General features: G+C 61.5%; 1 long non-coding RNA gene across 1 annotated transcript; it reads left to right on the top strand.

Annotated features, from left to right (window-relative positions):
* The first annotated feature begins 224 nt into the window (after positions 1–224).
* On the top strand, positions 225–5,786 carry LOC144954527 (uncharacterized). The gene is made up of 3 exons (XR_013641251.1): positions 225–255; positions 1,585–1,733; positions 5,704–5,786. It is a non-coding gene; the product is annotated as an uncharacterized LOC144954527 (long non-coding RNA).
* Positions 5,787–5,998: the final 212 nt, after the last annotated feature.

A 5,998-nucleotide genomic window follows, 5' to 3' on the forward strand; every position in this document is an offset into this window, starting at 1 on the left:
CGCTGCGGGGTCAGGATCACGTGGGTGGCGCACTGCACCGCACTGTACCGCACTGTACAGCACTGTACATCACTGTACCGCACTGTACCGCACTGTACGCAGCCTGGGGGCCGGCCTCCGCTGCGGGGTCAGGATCACGTGGGTGATGCACTGCACACACTGTACCGCACTGTACAGCACTGTACAGCACTGTACCGCACTGTACCGCACTGTACGCAGCCTGGGGGCCGACCTCCGCTGCGGGGTCAGGATCACGTGGGTGGCGCACTGCACACACTGTACCGCACTGTACAGCACTGTACAGCACTGCACCGCACTGTACCGCACTGTACGCAGCCTGGGGGCCGGCCTCCGCTGCGGGGTCAGGATCACGTGGGTGACGCACTGTACACACTGTACAGCACTGTACCACACTGTACATAGCCTGGGGGCGGGGCCTATGCTGTGACGTCAGGCTCGGGTGGGTGGCGCACTGTACCGCACTGTACCGCACTGTACCACACTGCACTGTACAAACTGTTCACACGCTGAACCTCACGGCGCACACATCCTGTACATGATACATGAGTCTGTAATACACTCACCCACTTACTCACCCACTCACCCACCCACTCACCCACTCACTCACCCACTCACACACTCACTCACACACTCACCCACCCACTCACCCACCCACTCACTCACCCACTCACACACTCACCCACCCACTCACCCACTCACTCACCCACTCACACATTCACCCACCCACTCACCCACCCACCCACTCACTCACTCACACACTCACCCACCCACTCACACACTCACTCACACACTCACTCATTCACTTACTCACTCACACACTCACCCACCCACTCACACACTCACTAACCCACTCACTCACCCACTTACCCCCCATCCACTCACACACTCACTCACACACTCACCCACTCACTCACACACTCACCCACTCACTCACACACTCACTCATTCACACACACTCACCCACCCACTCACACACCCACCCACTCACTCACCCACCCACCCACTCACCCACCCACTCACCCACTCACTCACTCACCCACTTACCCACCCACTCACCCACCCACTCACCCACCAACCCACTCACCCACTCACTCACCCACCCACCCACCCACGCACTCACCCACTCACTCACCCACCCACCCACCCACTCACCCACCCACTCACCCACCCACCCACTCACCCACTCACTCACCCACCCACCCACCCACTCACCCACCCACTCACCCACCCACTCACCCACCCACCCACTCACCCACCCACCCACTCACTCACTCACTCACCCACTCACTCACTCACCCACTCACTCACCCACCCACCCACTCACCCAGTCACTCACTCACTCACTCACCCACTCACCCACTCACCCACCCACTCACCCACCCACCCACTCACCCACCCACCCACTCACTCACTCACCCACTCACACACTCACTCACCCACTCACTCACTCACTCACCCACTCACTCACTCACTCACCCACTCACCCAGTCACTCACCCACCCACCCACCCACCCACTCACCCACTCACTCACCCACTCACTCACCCCCCCGTGTCACCCCCAGGAGGGTGGTGGAGTTGTTGACTGGACAGCAGGAGTCACTCTGCTCCCAGCTGCGGGTTCCTGCCGTCTCGCGACTCAACAAGATTCACAATGTGGGCCTGGCGCTCACAGCACTGAGACAGCGCGGGGTGAGACTCACCGACTCGTACGGTGAGTGGTGGGTGGGTGGGTGGGTGAGTGGGTGGGTGGGTGAGTGGGTGGGTGGGTGAGTGAGTGGGTGGGTGAGTGGGTGAGTGAGTGAGTGGGTGAGTGAGTGAGTGGGTGAGTGGGTGGGTGGGTGAGTGGGTGGGTGAGTGGGTGGGTGAGTGGGTGGGTGAGTGGGTGAGTGGGTGGGTGAGTGGGTGGGTGGGTGGGTGAGTGAGTGGTTGGGTGGGTGAGTGAGTGGGTGGGTGGGTGGGTGAGTGGGTGGGTGGGTGAGTGGGTGGGTGGGTGAGTGAGTGTGTGGGTGAGTGGGTGGGTGGGTGGGTGAGTGGGTGAGTGGGTGGGTGGGTGGGTGAGTGGGTGGGTGGGTGGGTGGGTGAGTGGGTGGGTGGGTGAGTGGGTGGGTGGGTGGGTGAGTGGGTGGGTGGGTGGGTGAGTGGGTGGGTGGGTGAGTGGGTGGGTGGGTGAGTGGTTGGGTGGGTGAGTGAGTGGGTGGGTGGGTGAGTGGGTGGGTGGGTGGGTGAGAGGGTGAGTGGGTGGGTGAGTGAGTGGGTGAGTGGGTGGGTGGGTGGGTGAGTGGGTGAGTGGGTGAGTGGGTGGGTGGGTGGGTGGGTGAGTGGGTGGGTGGGTGAGTGGGTGGGTGGGTGAGTGGGTGGGTGGGTGGGTGAGAGGGTGGGTGGGTGAGTGGGTGAGAGGGTGGGTGGGTGGGTGGGTGAGAGGGTGGGTGGGTGAGTGGGTGAGTGGGTGGGTGGGTGGATGAGTGAGAGGGTGAGTGGGTGAGAGGGTGGGTGGGTGGGTGAGTGGGTGGGTGGGTGGGTGAGAGGGTGAGTGGGTGGGTGGGTGGGTGAGTGGGTGAGTGGGTGGGTGAGTGAGTGGGTGAGTGAGTGAGTGGGTGGGTGGGTGAGTGAGTGGGTGGGTGGGTGAGTGGGTGAGTGGGTGAGTGGGTGGGTGGGTGAGTGGGTGGGTGGGTGAGTGTGTGGGTGAGTGGGTGGGTGGGTGAGTGTGTGGGTGAGTGGGTGGGTGGGTGAGTGGGTGGGTGGGTGGGTGAGTGAGTGGGTCAGTGGGTGGGTGGGTCAGTGGGTGGGTGAGTGAGTGGGTGGGTGGGTGAGTGGGTGGGTGAGTGGGTGGGTGAGTGGGTGGGTGAGTGGTGGGTGAGTGGGTGGGTGAGTGAGTGGGTGAGTGAGTGGGTGGGTGAGTGAGTGGGTGGGTGGGTGAGTGGGTGGGTGGGTGGGTGGGTGAGAGGGTGGGTGGGTGAGTGAGAGGGTGGGTGGGTGGGTGGGTGAGAGGGTGGGTGGGTGAGTGGGTGGGTGGGTGAGTGGGTGGGTGGGTGGATGAGTGAGAGGGTGAGTGGGTGGGTGGGTGGGTGGGTGGGTGAGTGGGTGGGTGGGTGGGTGAGAGGGTGAGTGGGTGGGTGGGTGGGTGGGTGAGTGGGTGAGTGAGTGGGTGGGTGGGTGGGTGAGTGGGTGGGTGAGTGGGTGGGTGAGTGAGTGGGTGGGTGGGTGAGTGGGTGGGTGAGTGAGTGGGTGGGTGGGTGGGTGTGTGGGTGGGTGGGTGGGTGAGTGGGTGGGTGAGTGGGTGGGTGGGTGGGTGAGTGAGTGAGTGGGTGGGTGGGTGAGTGAGTGAGTGGGTGGGTGAGTGAGTGGGTGGGTGAGTGGGTGAGTGGGTGGGTGAGTGAGTGAGTGGGTGAGTGGGTGGGTGGGTGGGTGAGTGAGTGAGTGGGTGAGTGGGTGAGTGGGTGGGTGAGGTGGAGTGGGTGGGTGAGTGAGTGGGTGGGTGAGTGGGTGAGTGGGTGGGTGAGTGAGTGGGTGGGTGGGTGGGTGAGTGGGTGAGTGGGTGGGTGGATGAGTGGGTGGGTGAGTGGGTGAGTGAGTGAGTGAGTGGGTGAGTGGGTGAGTGGGTGGGTGAGTGGGTGGGTGGGTGAGTGAGTGGGTGGGTGAGTGGGTGAGTGGGTGGGTGAGTGAGTGGGTGGGTGGGTGGGTGAGTGGGTGAGTGGGTGGGTGGATGAGTGGGTGGGTGAGTGGGTGAGTGAGTGAGTGAGTGGGTGAGTGAGTGGGTGGGTGAGTTGGTGGGTGAGTGGGTGAGTGGGTGAGTGAGTGAGTGAGTGGGTGGGTGGGTGAGTGGGTGGGTGGGTGGGTGAGTGGGTGGGTGGGTGAGTGGGTGGGTGGGTGAGTGGGTGGGTGGGTGGGTGGGTGAGTGGGTGAGTGAGTGAGTGAGTGGATGGGTGGGTGGGTGAGTGGGTGAGTGGGTGAGTGGGTGGGTGGGTGAGTGGGTGGGTGGGTGGGTGGGTGGGTGGGTGGGTGAGTGAGTGAGTGGGTGGGTGAGTGAGTGGGTGAGTGGGTGGGTGGGTGAGTGGGTGGGTGAGTGAGTGAGTGGTGGTGAGGAGTGGGTGGTGGGTGGGGACGTGGGTGGGGTGGTGTGAGTGGGTGGGTGAGTGGGTGGGTGGGGTGAGTGGGGTGGGTGGGTGAGTGAGTGGGTGGGTGAGTGGGTGGGTGGGTGAGAGTGGAGGGTGAGTGGGGTGAGTGGGTGGGTGAGTGAGTGGGTGGGTGAGGTGGGTGAGTGGGTGGGTGGGTGAGTGGGTGGGTGGGGTGGGTGAGTGGGTGGGTGGGTGAGTGGGTGGGTGAGTGGGTGAGTGGGTGGGTGGGTGAGTGGGTGAGTGGGTGAGTGGGTGGGTGAGTGGGTGGGTGGGTGAGTGGTTGGAGTGAGTGAGTGGGTGGGTGAGTGATGTGAGTGGGTGAGTGAGTGAGTGAGTGGTCGGTTGGGTGAGTGGGATGAGTGAGTGAGTGGTGGGTGGTGAGTGGGTCGAGTGAGTGAGTGGGGTGGTGAAGTGGGTGGGTGAGGGTGGGTGGGTGAGTGGGTGAGTGAGTGGGTGGGTGGTGAGTGGGTGGGTGAGTGGGTGGGTGGGTGAGTGGGTGGGTGGGTGGGTGAGTGGAGTGGGTGAGTGAGTGAGTGGGTTGGGTGAGTGAGTGAGTGAGTGGTGGGTGGGGTGAGTGGGTGAGTGAGTGAGTGAGTGGGTGGGTGAGTGGGTGGGTGAGTGGGTGGGTGGGTGAGTGGGTGAGTGAGTGAGTGGGTGGGTGGGTGGGTGGGTGAGTGGGTGGGTGAGTGAGTGAGTGGGTGGGTGGGTGAGCACTTGCCCCTACAGCCTGCCAGAGGCTACCTGGGCGATCTTTGTCCTAAAAAAAAAACTCTACAAACTAACAGCCACTTGCCCCTGCAGCCTGCCAGAGGCTACCTGGGGGATCTTTGTCTTAAAAAAAAAAACTCTACAAACTAACAGCCACTTGCCCCTGCAGCCTGCCAGAGGCTACCTGGGGGATCTTTGTCTTAAAAAAAAAAACTCTACAAACTAACAGCCACTTGCCCCTGCAGCCTGCCAGAGGCTACCTGGGGGATCTTTGTCTTTAAAAAAAAAACTCTCTACAAACTAACAGCCACTTGCCCCTACAGCCTGCCAGAGGCTACCTGAGGGATCTTTGTCTTTGTGCTACTAACAGCACTTGCCCCTGCAGCCTGCCAGAGGCTACCTGGGGGATCTTTGTCTTAAAAAAAAAAACTCTGTACAAACTAACAGCCACTTGCCCCTACAGCCTGCCAGAGGCTACCTGGGGGATCTTTGTCTTTGTGCTACTAACAGCACTTGCCCCTACAGCCTGCCAGAGGCTACCTGGGGGATCTTTGTCTTAAAAAAAAAACTCTCTACAAACTAACAGCCACTTGCCCCTACAGCCTGCCAGAGGCTACCTGGGGATCTTTGTCTTAAAAAAAAAAACTCTCTACAAACTAACAGCCACTTGCCCCTGCAGCCTGCCAGAGGCTACCTGGGGGATCTTTGTCTTTGTGCTACTAACAGCACTTGCCCCTACAGCCTGCCAGAGGCTACCCGGGGATCTTTGTCTTAAGAAAAAAAAAAACTCCGTACAAACTAACAGCCACTTGCCCCTGCAATGCGTCAAGGCTACCCGGGGGATCTTTGTCTGTGCAGGGAGGCAGATCGAGTCTCGGGACGTGGTCGATGGGCATCGGGAGAAGACGCTCGCTCTGCTTTGGCAGCTCGTTCTGCATTTCCAGGTGGCGGCAGAGACACACAGAGACAGGGAGAGACACAGGGAGAGACAGAGAGAGACAGGGAGAGACACAGGGAGAGACAGAGACTCAGGGAGAGACGCAGAGAGACACAGGGAGACACACACACGGAGAGACACGAAGACGCTCGCCCTGCTCTGGCAGCTCGTTCTGCATTTCCAGGTGGCGGCAGAGACACACAGAGACAGGGAGAG

This window comes from Lampetra fluviatilis, unplaced genomic scaffold (assembly GCF_964198595.1).
Source record: "Lampetra fluviatilis unplaced genomic scaffold, kcLamFluv1.1 SCAFFOLD_1080, whole genome shotgun sequence".
Lineage (NCBI taxonomy): Eukaryota > Metazoa > Chordata > Hyperoartia > Petromyzontiformes > Petromyzontidae > Lampetra > Lampetra fluviatilis.